The sequence below is a fragment of the Pinus tabuliformis genome, chromosome Q (genome assembly GCF_031772625.1).
Source record: "Pinus tabuliformis cultivar Carrire ecotype Pingquan chromosome Q, CPIR1, whole genome shotgun sequence".
NCBI classification, from domain to species: domain Eukaryota; kingdom Viridiplantae; phylum Streptophyta; class Pinopsida; order Pinales; family Pinaceae; genus Pinus; species Pinus tabuliformis.
In genome coordinates, this window is record NC_142296.1 from 725,793,548 (window position 1) to 725,809,910 (window position 16,363).

A 16,363-nucleotide genomic window follows, 5' to 3' on the forward strand; every position below is an offset into this window, starting at 1 on the left:
AAGTTCTAGTGTTCAAAAATTGAAAATATAGCCCAGGTTTTAGCCTTCTAAGATGTCTCTGTTTTAAAAAGTGAAAAATCAGTTTTTCAAAGGTTTGTGGGTCCCATTTATTTTCAAAAAGAAAATTAATTTTCCTATATAAACCAAAAAGCCCCAAACTCATCTTATTTTCCTCTCATTCCTCATTGTGCATCGAGCTCCCCCTTCCATTAGTGAGAAAAACTTGATTTCCTAGGAAAAATCAGCAAAACATCTCTGGCGTTGCCCTCCAAGACACCACTATTCATGGATTACATGCTAAGTTTTTCCTCCACCAACAATGGTAATGAATGTGTGTTTGTGATAATAGATCAATTCTTTAAGATGGTTATTTTAGCACCATGCAAGAAGAGTAACACAATTGGAATAACTGCTAAGCGCTTCTTTGAGCATGTTTTGGTTCATTTTTGGATTCCTCATACCCTTATTTTAGATAGGGAAATAGGTTCCTTAGTACCTTCTAGTGTAGCTTGTATATTATGATGGATATAAAGTTGACTAGATCGACTGCATTTCATCCCCGAAAATATTGACAAACATAAGTGACCGTCAATATAATGATTGTGCTTACCTTGCACATAAGCAAACCCAAGGATCCATGTAGATGGTGAAAGATCCTTCCATATGTTCATCATAGATATAACAAATTCCTCCACAACTCTCTTGGACACAATTGTTTTTAGGTGTGCTTTGGGATCAAACCGTTGGCCCCAATTGCATCTTAACTAGCAAAGTCTTCCATGCTCAAGTCAAGGAATATGGAGTACCAAAATTTATTGAATAGTTCCAACACCTCTAACAACAAGCTCATGATATCTTACAAAATGACAATGCCAAGTACAAGTAACAACATGACTAGCACATGGTTCCACATAAGTTTTAGGTTGGTGATAAGTTGTAGTAGCATTTACAGAAAGAGTTCCTCATTGGTTCCAAAAATAAGCTCATGCCACTCTAATATGGGCTTTACACAAACAAAAATGTTTTGGGTGAAAATGCTTTGGAATTGACTATTTTACCTTTCCTTGACTTGCACCAAGCCTTTAATGTGGAGCTTCTTTGATTATATTTTCCACTTCTATTGGACGCTTCAAAGGTTACAACCAAGAAATTTCCCCCACAAAAATCAATTCTAATTTCATTAAATAGGATATAATATATTGTATCATGGAAACCAAGACAAAGGATACCCATGAGTAACACATACAACTCTACTAGGTTTTCAAAGCAAGGCAGTTATTTCACCGAGGCAAGTGGCTCATGAGGAGCCAAATTTAGTAGATTTGATGAGGGGACTTGATGTAATGGAGACCATTGATTCCTAAGGGGGTGAAAACTAATCCAGATGGACATCATTAGCCACCCACCTTTTCTACTGATGCAATAGTTCTTTATCTTCTTGGTAGTTTTTTTTAAGTTTTTTTGGGTCCCAAACTTCTAGGTCATTTTAATGCCCTAAATGATGATTTTTTGGAAATTTGTGAGGCCATGGGTTTCCATGGAATGCCCTATCCCTATTAAAGGTTGTAATCATCAGATATTTCTTTCAACTAGATACTTAGTATGTGCCCAAAAAGAATATTGTATGAAATAGTTGCACCACCAGGATGTTGATGCACCAACTAACCACATTAGGGCTTGCAAACATTTTAGTGTTTCATCTTCTAGGGTTGGAGTTTTGGAACTAAATATATATTTAATTATGTTAATAGATAATTCTCCAATTCTCTTGTAATAAATTTTACCAATGCATGTAGTCATGATCTCTCTTCAAAGATAGCTACAACCATTCTAGCTAGTTCTGTGTTCTACAATATTCTACTAGTTTGTTTATTAATAGTTGAGTTTTCACTATACTACTATGCTCTATGTTAAATTTCTCTATTTTTTTGTTTCCTTTCTTTCCCACATTTCATTTGATTCATTATACAACCCAATAGAATAGGTGAGAAACTTATGCATATAAAAGTAAGGATCTTGATGCTAATGTATGAATAGTGAATAATTATTATATAAGTTATTTTCATAAACTATGATGAAAGTAGCACAAATTAATCACTTAGATGAATTAGTAAAGGGTTATCATATGAAATGATTATCATGGCATAAAAGAGGAAGGCCTATGACATGACAAGTTACAAGGGGGGAATAAGAAAGAGAGAAATTCCATGTAACCAATCCCATTTCTCAGAAAATGGGTTAATAAATTAAATTTTGGTTTAGGATGGTGCATGTGTGTCCCTTCCCCACTCAAAATAAAGGTGATCTATTAGGATATATAATTTATTATAAGGATATTTGTATGAAAAAAAATTATTCTAAGATTATGTGAAGGGTTGAATGATTTACAAGTATTATAAAAACAAGATGTTAATGTAACTAGGTCTTCACTTGAAATTATTTTGGCCATATAGATAACTTATTCCTTTTCTCCATAACAAAGGAAAGGGAGGTGTAACAATTGTTTAGATAGTAATTTTTTTCTATGACAAATAGGAAGGAGATGTACCAAAGCTTTTCTCTTCTGTACATGTTACCTAGGACTTTAGTGCATTGACAAGGTTAATGAAATGGGAAATTTAACTCTCACATATTGTTATCACATTTGATGTAGTTTTCTAATCATATTGGCCTACTTTTATGGTCATTTTCTGAACACTAATAAAATTATCATATCTCATATAGACTATAAATAGGATGTAAAATAGTGTTGCATTAGACATGCTTTTTATTTACTTTCTAGAATTGGACTTATTGGACTTTACTTCCTAGACCAAACATGTTTTTCAATGTCATTGAGGATTCCACTTGATGAAGAAAAAGGCTACTTCAAAAAATGAAATGAAGTTAAATGTTGATGGAAAATAATAAATAAAACAATATGTTGTGTCATGACTCACCACTGTAATAAAATAAAATTGAAGTCACTTTATTTAATACATTCTATAAAGGGTTTTCAAAAAAATCATTCTATTTGAGGTAGAAGTAGCGGAGGTCAAACGTAATATATGCAATTTATGCAAATTAATGGAAATTTGATATGACTAGTTCAATACAAATGTCCACAAATTCCCAATAATTATGTCTAACTTAATGCCACACAAAGCTATATGTTTCACTTTTGGAATATCCCAACAATACTTTTGGGTATGTAGGTCTCGTATCAAAAATATTTACACACGCAAATATGCCAAAAACCACACAAAATCAACTAGGATTCTACTATGGGTTCTCTAGTCAACTAGGGCTCATTCTATCATACTATAATTTTTTTTTTTTGACAAATGCAAATGAAAATTTATAGGTATAGACTCACTAGTTTAGGTGACATTCATCACTATTCTAGTGATCTTCAACCTTTTCATCAATCTCTATATCCACTATGTGCTCATGCAAGGGCCTCTATCCCCTTGTTAGGACCCCATATTGTCTATTTTTGACCTTATATTTTGTCATAATATTACCCTCTTCAACCCATAGTTGAAAGCCTTTGCTAGTGTTTTGACTTAATCATTCCAAAGGTATACAATAACTCTTCTCATTTCTATATGTTTAATTATTCAACACATAATCATGCTATCTTTATAATTGATCCTTGAAGTTGACTAAGTTGCTAAACAATTGTTGAAACTGCCTAAAGCTGGCAGGACCATATTTTGCAGTTGTTGAAACAACGGAAACAGCACGAACCTCAAAGCTGAAAAAATAAGGACAACATGTGAACCTCAAGGAGACAGTTGAGATTTGCATATCAGATCTGCAATAGCAAAGGAATCCGATCGATTATTGAATAAACAGTTACATTGGTCGTAACATTCATGATCCACATTACTGTAACAACATTCTGTTAACGAGAACTGATTTCCCTATTTTTGTACAAAGGGTTGAACTAGAATGTATAATGAAAATATTTTGTAATAGATGTCTCCTCTATAAAGAGGAGACATCTACATTAGAGGGGGAGAGAGAGAGGATGAACAAGCTGTAACACAGGAATTGTAGTGGAAGGACGAGATTGAATCTTTCTTGTAATATGGTATATTGACAGATGAATAAAGTTCTGTTTTGAGTATTTCGTCTTAGTTTCCATGTCCTGGGGAATATTGTGAGAAGGACAGGGCCCACCTTCATCACAAGATTCACCCATCTTCTTTCTGTTGTGTGTTGTGTGTGATTTCTGTTCATACCTTATTCACGAGTATTGCTTCTGATGATATTTTACTTTTGCTAAGACTCTGTTTTTCTTTTAATCGATTGATGTTGTATATGAGTGCCTCACCGGTGACTAGGATTTACAAAGTGTATTGGCGAACTGGATAACAGAGGCAGGTGCTGAATGTTCCTACTCTGGGGATAGGGTCCTGATCCTTTGTTACAGGATAACCATCGCTTCCTTTTGCAGATTTATTCTCTTTAATTAATTATCTGTTCTTATTCCATTCCTACAATAGACTATAACTGCTGTAACACAGAGTAAGGGTTTAACAGAGTATGAATTGTTTATACTACAAATTTTAATGCTATTAAAATCGAGTACACACAGTACGTAGTCACCTTTGAAATAATCAGACTTTCCCGGGTTGACAATTTATGTGGCACTCGACTGTTTAATTAATAAATAATTAAAGTGACCAACATTTTGGCGTTGTTGCCAGGGAAGGCGACCGAAGATTTTAAAAGTATTAACGATTTTCTTTTAGAGATACATGATGCATGAAAGGACGCAGGAAGGCTAACCTTACAGGCGGCAGGGGCAAAGGCAGAGGAGGAAAAAAAACTTTCATTGGCGACATTATTTCAAAAGTTGAAACGTCTCAAAAGGTAAGCTTTCAGAGGCCACAAACTCAGCACTCTCTCAAGATGGACTACGAAACGGAGGAAGTATTGGGACCAGAAAGGGTCGAAGAAACAGTCGAGGAGTCAGTGGAAGATATTGAGGAACCAATAGAAGACATTGAAGTCGAGGAACCAGTTAAGGACATTGGAAGCCCTACAGAAAGCGTTGAAGACCGAGCAAGTGAGAGAGGGGAACAACCAATGGACGGAAACAACGAAGGACTCTTTGGTGGGGGGCGAAGAGAAGGAAGAGGGGAAAATTACCTCTCCACCTTGGAATTCCCTATTGAAGATCTTCCTAGAGGAGCAACTCCTATGAAGAACATTCCACTTTCAGCCCTACCTAATTTCCATGGTTTATCATCTGAAGACCCTGATGAACTTCTGTTCGAGTTTGATATATTGTGTAGGAGTTATGATTATGTTACTAATCCTCAAAAATTGAAGTTATTTCTAGAAACATTAAAAGGAAATGCATTGAGGTGGTTCATGAGCCTGGGAAGACATGTGATCACAACATGGGATCAAATGAAAGAAAAGTTCTTGGCCAAATACCAAGATTATTGTCGAACAAGAGAAAGGAAGGAGGAATTATTTAAGATGGTTCAGAAGGAGGACGAAAATCTGGAGGACTTCGTGGAAAGACTACAGTATAATTTGCAGCGATATGATCATCCGGATATGAGTAAGGATATTCTTAAGTCAATACTGCTAAAAGGGGTACGAGATGATTGTTTAGATATGTTGAATATGCTTGGAAAAGGGGATATATCTAAGGAATCATATGATGATATTGTCAACCTCTGTAAGAGATGTTCAAGGGGAGCAGCAAGCAGACCAAAAAGCAAGGATAGTACATACTCAAGAGTCCAGAAATCAGCAAGTGGAGGAGCAACACAGGCCGAAATAGGTAACTTACTTGAAGAATTTAAAACTGCTATGTTAAGCTCTTTTGCTTCACAAATTGATACCTTGCAGGTTAAAAAGAAGCAGGCAAAAGCAGAAGCTGCTCTGGCTATTTTCTGCTCTAAATGTAGAGAAAAACACCCACTAAGGGAATGCCCACTGGACAAGGTACCAATTTGCACTATTTGTGAAAAGGACCATGAGACTCAACAATGCCCTTCTTTGCCAGGAATAAAAGCAGCGCTGCAGCCAACTGAAGAGGAAGCTGAAGCAGTGTACCTACTGACACAGAGGAGGCAATGGCAACCACGAGGACAAGGTACGAATTCTAACATGCCATTTAATCATTGGAATAATCATCCTCCTTTTCAAGCAAATTACCCGCCCTTGAATCAAATGCAATACCCACCCTTTAATCAAATGAATTTCTCACCCATGCAGCAACCAAATCCTCCTTTTATTGATCCTACGATATGGAATCCCTGGGCTCTACAACAATCCTATTTTAATTAATGGAACCCAAATTGGACAGCTCAACAGATCCCATTTCCAAACCAATTTCCTCAGTATCAGCAATCTCTCTCCTTACCATCAAATGCTCCACCGAATAATCAGACAATGAGACCCCAGCTGCCTGTACAACCTAACCCCAACCTAAATAACAATAAACCTCTACAGGTAATTGATATTCAAAACCAACCTGTTTCCCCTATGCAATGTAATGATATTCATTTACGCTCTGGGAGAATAGTTGAACCCATTATTGATGACATTACTTCTTCTGACTCTGATAAAGAAGAAACTGGAAAAGAAAAGTCATCTAATAACAATGTTGAAATAGTTGAATCATCCTCTAATAAGACTGCTGAAGTAGTAGAGCCACCATTCCCTGAACGTCTGGCTCTTACCAAAACACTTGAGCCACCTGCTTTTAATCTTTTAGGAGAACTGTTGAATTTATATGTTAAAATTCCACTCTTACAAGCATTGAGAGATGTACCTATTTATGCTAGAACTATTAGAGATATTTGTATTAAGAAACCTGGAAGAAAAGCTAAATATCCCCTCACAGTTCATGTGATGGGTGATCTAGCTGCTCTAATGTCAGAAAAAAAACCCCCCTGTGAAATATGGTGACCCTGGTCATCCTACGGTCATAGTGCAGGTTGGAAAAAAAAAAATTGTAGAGTTCTAGTAGATCTGGGTACTGCAATAAACATCATGACACTTGAAACTGCACAGTTACTACAGTTAAAGAATGTAATTAGGGAAACCCCAACCATTCTAGAGCTAGCTGACCGCTCCACAATCAAACCTGAAGGAGTCATTGAAGACCTGATAATTTCAGTCGAATCTTGGAACTACCCAGCTGATTTTGTTGTATTATAGACTAAAACAAAGTTGGGGGGTCATCCATTGATTTTAGAGAGACCTTGGCTGGCTACAACAGATGCCTTCATCAGCTGTAGATCAGGTTCAATGACAATTTATAATGGATGTGAAACCAAGTAGCTTACTCTTTACCCTCATGCTACACCTATGATTAATAATGATAACTCTGTATGGTTAGATTATGAGGATGATGGGACCCAACCCATCTTGACTGTCGGACAAGCTTTAACTTTTAAAGATTCAACCGAAGATGAATTAATTAACAACTTTGTTTCTGAACCTTCTTCGGTTAACTCTGAAATACATGATCACTTGGCTACAATCTTGGAATCTAAATCTCAGCAAAACCTTAGAGCTGAAAATTTATCTCAGACATCAACTGGTATCTCCTCCAAAGGTATAACAGTAGAAATCGAGCCTGGCAAAACATTAAATATAAACCCTAACCTAACACATGCTGAAACACAACAGTTAATGAAGCTACTCCGTGAGAATAAAGAAGCATTTGCATGGGATTACACAGATATGAAGGGAATCTCTCCTGAATTATGTACTCATCGTATTTATATTAAAGAAGGATCTCGCCCAGTCTGTCAACCCCAACGACGAATGAATCCCAATTTAAGGGAAATTGTGAAGGAAGAACTTCAAAAATTGCTGAATGCAGGATTTATATATGCTATATCTAATAGTGAATGGGTTTCTCCATTAGTAATTGTACCTAAGAAAAATGGGAAATGGAGAGTGTGTGTAGATTATAGAGCTCTAAATAAGGCCACTCGGAAAGACCATTTCCCCTTACCATTTATTGATCAAGTACTAGACAATTTGGCAGGTAAGAGATTCTTTTCCTTTTTGTATGGATTTAGTGGATATAATCATATCAAGATTGCACCCCAAGATCAGGACAAGACCACTTTTACTAGTCCATGGGGGACTTTTGCCTATAGAGTTCTTCCATTTGGACTATGTAATGCCCCAACAAAATTTCAAAGAGCAGTGATAGGGATTTTTTCTAATATGCTTAATGATTCCTTAGAGATATTTATGGATGACTTTACTCCTTATGGTGTGACTTTTGAAGATGCATTACAAAACCTTGAAAAAGTACTTAAACGATGTATAGAAGCACATCTTGCCTTAAGTACTGAAAAATTCCATATGATGATGAATCAAGGTATTGTATTGGGACACTTCATCTCATTCCTAGGAATTCAAGTTGATCCGGCTAAAGTACAAGTAATTCAGACTCTTCCTATCCCTAAAACACAAACTGATGTAAGAAGTTTTTTAGGACATGTTGGATATTATAGAAGATTTATCAAGGATTTTTCTAAAATAGCTTCTCCTTTGTTTGTGTTACTTATGAAAAATGTTGAATTTAAGTGGACTGATGGTTGTCAAAAAGCATTTAATGAACTTAAACATCAATTGTCTACAACTCCCATTTTAAGAGGACCTGACTGGGAACTCCCCTTTCATATATTCTCTGATGCTTCAGATACTGCAATTGGAGTTGTCTTGGGTCAAGAAGAAAACAATCTTCCCTATGCTATCTATTTTATTAGTAAAAATATGACCCCTGCTGAACTTAATTATACAGTTACCGATAAAGAATTCTTAGCAGTCATTTATGCTATTAACAAGTTTCGACATTATATTACTGGTTACACTACTTTTGTTCATACTGATCACTCGGCCATTAAATATTTAATGAAAAATTCAGTTACAAATGCTCGAGTTACCACATGGTTATTATTATTACAAGAATTTGATATCACAATTGTAGATCGACCAGGTAAAGAAAATGTAGTTGTTGTTTTCCTTTCTCGGTTAAAAACTAATGAAAATATTCTAGTAGATGATTCTTTTCCTGACGAATATTTATTTGCAGTATCTACTCACTCACCTTGGTATGCAGACATTGCCAATTACTTAGTTGCAGGGAAACTACCATCACACCTATCGCACAGAGAGAAAAGAAAGATCGTTCAGCAAAGTGCTAGGTACAGCTGGATAAGCAGGTGTCTTTTTCACAGAGGACTCGATCGGGAAATTCAGAGATGCATGAGAGAAGATGAAGTTTATGATATATTGAAGGCTTGTCACGATGGCCCTTGTGGGGGTCATTTTGCGGATAAAAGAACAACACACAAAGTTCTTAGAATGGGTTATTATTGGCCCTCACTTTTCAAGGATGCAAAGAAATATGTTAGGGCATGTGATAACTGTCAGAGAATGGGCCAGCCTAATCACAGGGATGAAATGCCACTCAACCCCCAAGTAATACTTGAATCTTTTGAAAGATGGGCACTAGATTTTATAGGTCCCATCAATCCTCCATCCAATCAAAGAGTTTATATACTGGTTTGCACAGATTATATGACTAAATGGGTAGAAGATAAGGCACTCCTCAGAGCTAATGAAGAATCAGTGTTAACCTTTTTATTTGAAGAAATCTTTGTTAGGTTTGGTTTGCCTAGAGAGCTAGTCACAGATGGAGGACCTCCTTTTAACTCTCATGGCTTCAAAGATACACTCCAGAAATATCACATTAAGCATAAAATGACTACACCTTATCACCCCCAGGCAAATGGGCAGGTGGAAAGTACAAATAAAGTCATAGAAGCCATTTTAACAAAAACAGTAAAGGAAAATAGAAGGGAATGGTTTCAAAGGTTGCCTGAAGCATTATGGGCTTACAGAACTACTTGGAGGAACACTACGGGTTTTTCACCTTATGAATTAGTTTATGGTAAAAATGTTGTTTTTCCTGTGGAATTTGAAATCAAAACCTTAAGGACTGCTTTAGCTGTTAACCTTGACTTGACTGATGCACAGACAACTAGGTTGCAGCAGCTTCAGGAATTGGATGAAAAGAGGTTGGATGCCATCCATCAAACAACCATGATACAACAACAAAGAACCAGGTGGCATGACAAAACTATTAAGCATAAGCAGTTCCAAAAAGGTAATTGGGCTCTACTGTATGACTTCTGTTTTGAAAAATTTCAAGGTAAATTAAGAACAAGGTGGCTAGGACCTTATGAAGTAGATACTGCTTTTCCAAATGGAACAGTCAGACTCCTAACGATTATTGATTCTAGAACACCATTATTAGTGAATGGGTATCGACTCCATTTGTATCAACAGCCTATTTCTAAAGAAGATTTCAAAGCTACTTGCATGATAGACATACACTATGCCTTTTTGGGGGGACTTGCTATCCCTCAATGCACTTAATTTCCTGTTTATGTATTTATTTTTAGATTAGATTTCTTAACTAATAATCCTTTTCAAGGGTTGCCATGTTACAATTAATTATTTTGCAAATCTTAGCTTCGGAGGGTGGCTGAGAAGAAAAATTCCAATATAGGAAGAACTAATTTGGGGCTTGGGAAGCATTGCCATGTCACTTCAGATCATAATTCATTCCCTCTTACATTTTTCTCCACCATTTCCCGTTGCTGAAACACCATTTCCCGTTGCTGAAACACCAAATCCCAGTGCTTAAACACCAATCTTTTCCATTTTTACTAAGAAGCACCAATTTCCCCATTTTTGTTCCCGAGAGTCAACTATTACTTCGATAGAAACATATCATTCTTCATTAAAGGAATCAGCCATTCATCCTGATAATTATGTTCCTTCACTACTACTTCTTGTAAATAATGAAAACCTTGTGTATAAAAACCCTCATACTTTACAGACCCTTTTTATAATTATCATCGACCTATTAAGGATGAGATAATACTTTTTGGCGCAACAACCAAAGGTAAATATAAAGGTATGTGGGTTTAAGTGTGAATATTAAATTGTAGTTAATGAGGAGATATTGATATGACTGCCGAAATCGTCGTACCACCAACCATATCATTCAGCCGCAGTTGGGGGGGATTACTGAAATATTGTAATCATTACATGACACACCAATAACCGCCATCTCTATTTCTCGCGGTAGTATCTAAGTCACCTCGTCTGTACCTTATCATGCCATAACTTCATTTGTAATGTTATACTCTTTTTCGACCTCGGCAACTCGGCTCTGCACTTTGTATTTTGTCTGAACCAGTAACTATGGGAGGAAATGTTGTTAGACATGAACCTGGCTCGACAGCATTACTGGAACTCTACCGAGAGGCATACCAAATCTTTCTACAAGCACGATGGGTGGATTACTTCAGAAGACTTCCGGATTTCGATTCACAACAGGTTCTGGAATTTGCATGCAATTTGAGGGAAGGATACTCCACTGTCCAAGGGGTGCGAATTCCAGCAACAGAGGAGGACATAGCGCAAGTTTCGGGACTACCAACCAATGGTACTCGCTGGTTCAGTAGGAAACACCTCATTCTCAATGCACAACAAGATTTTCTGTTACCAGGGGAGCACGTTGAAACCAGAGGCAGGGTTGTTGCACTTCGATCACTACCACCACCATGGCCAAAGGTTGCAGAATTTGTTAAGCAGTATTTCACCTGCGAGGGTCGTTATCAGGTAGTCTACCAACATGACTTTGTTTTATTAAATCATTTGAGGCATGGTCATTTAATAAATATGCCCTATTATCTGCTTGGCTGTCTAAAAAATATGGCACACTATACCGTGAACGCAAGGCACCAACTCCTCTCCCTCACGCACCATCGTTTGGTCCAACTCTTAATAAATAGAGGCTTTTCCCTGCACAATCCACCTCCCCTAAATAACCCTCCTCAGCAAGCTGAGGAAAATCCTCAACAAGACGAAGAAAATTTCCAGCAATCCGAGGAAAACTCCCAGCAAGTTGCCAAAAATCAGCAACCAGCAACAGAAACACCCCAATTGAGCACTAAAAATCTACAGCGGACCCCACCCCTTAATAAAGCTGAACCATCCACTCCCATAGTCCATATCCCCACTGATGATTCGGATGACAGTACCCCCATCATTTTCCTTAAGGGGAAAAAGCAACAGAAAGTTGCAACCCCACTAAAAAGAAGAACCATGGCCTCAGTTAAGGAAGCCACCATTTTTTATAATCCCCCTACCCTGAGGAAAAGTGCTCGTAAGAGAAAAACTATTGTTTTTCCTGCTTCCTTACCATGGCAACAAACAAGGTTGTCTGCAGCAACTGAGGCCATTATCCCAAATTCCCCACCTATCATTCTAAATTCCTGTATTCCGCCTAGCCCTGAACCTTCACCTTCCTCACCCTCGGGTGCCGAAATGCAGAGCGTTCATGATTTTGTGACATCATTTTTTTCAAAAGAGGCAGCTGCTCCACAAGAACCAGCTTCCGATACATCTAAAGTAGACACCCAAGACGATATAGGGTATGTGGCTGTTACACAAGAACCAGCCACTGACCCAACAGGTGCCACACAAGAACCACCTGTTGGAGAACAAAAAGAAGATGACCTAGATGTGGCTGATGCACAAGAACCAGCCATTGACCCAACAGGTGATACACAAGAACCACCTGTTGTGGACGCAAATGATGAAGTTGATGCCGAACAACAATTCTCTCCTCCACTGGAACCTGCAACTACAGAAGCCCCGGTTACTTTAGCCTCCCTACAGGAAGAAAATGAGTTTTCGAAATTAGAAATTAAGGCTTATCCAAAAGAGTTAACAATGGCTTAGGAAACCATTAAAAAGGAACTCAATCTATACGTGTTAGCTCAGCTAGCATCTGCAGCTGAAAAGAGTGCAGAAAAGGATCAATACAGTGAATACATGTGTAGTGAATGTGGTGATCTCTATACTCGAGCAGGTTATAAGATAGTTGGAGTTCCGTTGTCTGGATCCAGTCCAGTACCTTCTCCTGTTATAGTAAAAAAGGAACACCATGCTGTTACATAAGAACCAGCAGGGTCTTCAAGAATTTTAGAGAAAGAAACAAAACCACCCCGGCCTACCCAAGTTGTTACAGAACAGAAACCAGTGCCAAAGTATTTTACAACTATGTATACACAGACTGAACCTTCCCGTGTCAGCAACGCTTACACACAGACTTCCAGTCTTCAAAAACTAAGTGACACATGGAAGACAGAGTATGAGCTCTCAAAAGGAAAGGCATTTCAGCAACAGAAGTCATTATGGCTCAACTATGCATACAGAAATTGGGAAGTGCTTGAATAGTCTCATGCACAACATAAGGAGAATAAGAAATTAAAAACCAGACTGTCCCTCATCGTTGACTTGGTCCAGTGGTTACTCGCTACAAGGAAACCCTCTTTTAACTATTCTGTATTTTTGAGAGAACGCTTAGCGTTCCTCCAAATAAAAGCAATCAAGGATGGAAGACCCCACCAGGTCTCTACACTGCAACAATTTATTGAGACTTTTGCAGAAGCACCAAATAGTGACCAGAACTTGTTGTGTGAACTCTATCTTCACAATGAGGCTATGCCTGAAGATAGAAAGATTAGTTTACTTCCTCTTGTTGGCGATATCCAAATAAGAGCCTTTATTGCCTTCTTGGCCAATCAACTTACTTGGCAGAATGCTTTTATGTCGGCAGCACACAATGAGGAGAATTGTCTTATCTGGATTCGTGCTAAACCACAGAATGCAGCTATCTTCATTGCAGAACATCAATGAATTCTACAAGAACCAGGGATGACTGATCATATCAGGAAACTACAAGCAACAGTCTTGGAAGACTGCCAATATTATGTGAAAACTAAAGGAGCTCTGGCTATAAAAGCAAATATCTATTCTGGGAACATTGTCCTAAAGAAAGACGGGAATATCATCCTTATAATCCTCTCAATCTTCAGGCGGAAATCTCACACATACTTAATTATGTTAAATGCATTAGACAATGTGCTGAACGATGGATTGGTTACCACTTTCATTTCTCTCTCCTATGGCTACCTGGACAGTAATATAAGGCTCAATTTAAATTGACCAAATAGGAGGAGTTGGCAGCATGGCAGAAACTTCAGAGTGTCCATGGGTTTAGAGACATGGTTGACAGCACCTTCTACAGTTACTGCATAAGCAATTTGCACTGTTCATCCCAGTATTCCGACTCAGATTCAGAGTAGACGTTGCATGCGGACATGCAACCTTTTCAGTTGGGGGGGATGTTAGGACCCCATATTGTCTATTTTTGACCTTATATTTTGTCATAATATTACCCTCTTCAACCCATAGTTGAAAGCCTTTGCTAGTGTTTTGACTTAATCATTCCAAAGGTATACAGTAACTCTTCTCATTACTAATTATTCAACACATAATCATGCTATCTTTACAATTGATCCTTGAAGTTGACTAAGTTGCTAAAAAATTGTTGAAACTGCCTAAAGCTGGCAGGACCATATTTTGCAGTTGCTGAAACAACGAAAATAGCACGAACCTCGAAGCTGAAACAGCAAGGACAGCATGTGAACCTCGAGGAGACAGTTGAGTTTTTGTATCAGATCTGCAACAGCAAAGGAATCCGATCGATTATTGAATAAACGGTTACATTGGTCGTAACGTTCATGATCCACATTACTGTAACAACATTTTGTTAACGGGAACCGATTTCCCTATTTTTGTACAAAGGGTTGAACTAGAATGTATAATGAAAATCTTTTGTAATAGAGGTCTCCTCTATAAAGAGGAGACATCTACATTAGAGGGGGAGAGAGAGAGGATGAACAAGCTGTAACACAGGAATTGTAGTGGAAGGACGAGATTGAATCTTTCTTGTAATATGGTATATTGACAGATGAATAAAGTTCTGTTCTGAGTATTTCGTCTTAGTTTATGTGTCCTGGGGAATCTTGCGAGAAGGACAGGGCCCACCTTCATCACAAGATTCACCCATCTTCTTTCTGTTGTGTGTTGTGTGTGATTTTTGTTCATACCTTATTCACGAGTATTGCTTCTGATGATATTTTACTTTTGCTAAGACTCTATTTTTCTTTTAATCGATTGATGTTGTATATGAGTGCCTCACAGGTAACTAGGATTTACAGAGTGTATTGGCGAACTGGATAACAGAGGCAGGTGCTGAATGTTCCTACTCTGGGGATAGGGTCCTGATCCTTTGTTACAGACAGCCATCGCTTCCTTTTGCAGATTTATTCTCTTTAATTAATTATCTGTTCTTATTCCATTCCTGCAATAGACTATAACTGTTGTAATACAGAGTAAGGGTTTAACAGAGTATGAATTGTTTATACTACAACTTTTAATGTTATTAAAATCGAGTACACACAGTACATAGTCACCTTTGAAATAATCTGACTTTCCCGGGTTGACAGTTTATGTGACACTCGACTGTTTAATTAATAAGCAATTAAAGTGACCAACACCCCTCTTTTGTTTAGTATTCAAGGGGTATATATCTCCTAGCTCCCTCCATCTTTATATGTGAAATCCTTCTTTCGTTCTAGGGCTTGTGAGGTATGTCAAATGTTGGAGGAAAGGGCTATTTGTTCTTAACATGAGTCAATGTATGTGTGTGTGTGTGTGTGTGCTTAATGATGATGATGATAATGGGCTTGACAACAATAGTTACAATGATTTCATCGAGGATGATAGTCAAAGATGAATTCAAGAAGTGGAACATTTAGACCAAATGCAATGTCAAGGTGGAGGAAACAATGTTTTTATAATAATATATTCCAAGTAAGGGTATCCTTTCCTAAGACATACTTTAGGAGAATAATATTGGGGTTTTGCGCCGAAAGGAACTACTACATATTGTATGATAATCCTACATATTGAAACTTTGGATTAGGAGTTTCTTACAAGTCAAATAAAAATATTTGGCAGACCAAGAAAAGGCATCCTCTCTAAAAACTTACTTTGAGACCAAAATCCTAAGGCCTAGACCTTAGATGCTTCTTCAAGTCAATAGGTCCTAAAGATGGCTTCAAACCAGGAGAGAACCCTTGATTTACAAGGGACTAGAGAAGGGTTTCTTCATCCAATACATTCCTTAGGGATGAAATTTGATGTCTTGGGCATTAGTCAACTAGCTAATTCTAGGTGACATGGTCATGACATATGTATAAACTAAAGTCACATTTTTAAGGAGGAAAATTTATCCACATAAAGTAATAATAAATATGAACAAGCATGGGACCACATCCTAAACATAATTACGCCGTAAGGCGTTCCCTCTGAGACGAACTCCCCTCCATGCCACCGTGTCTCAACGTGGGCCGTTAAATGGATTGTTAGACGATTAAATCATCTCCAGCCATTAGAT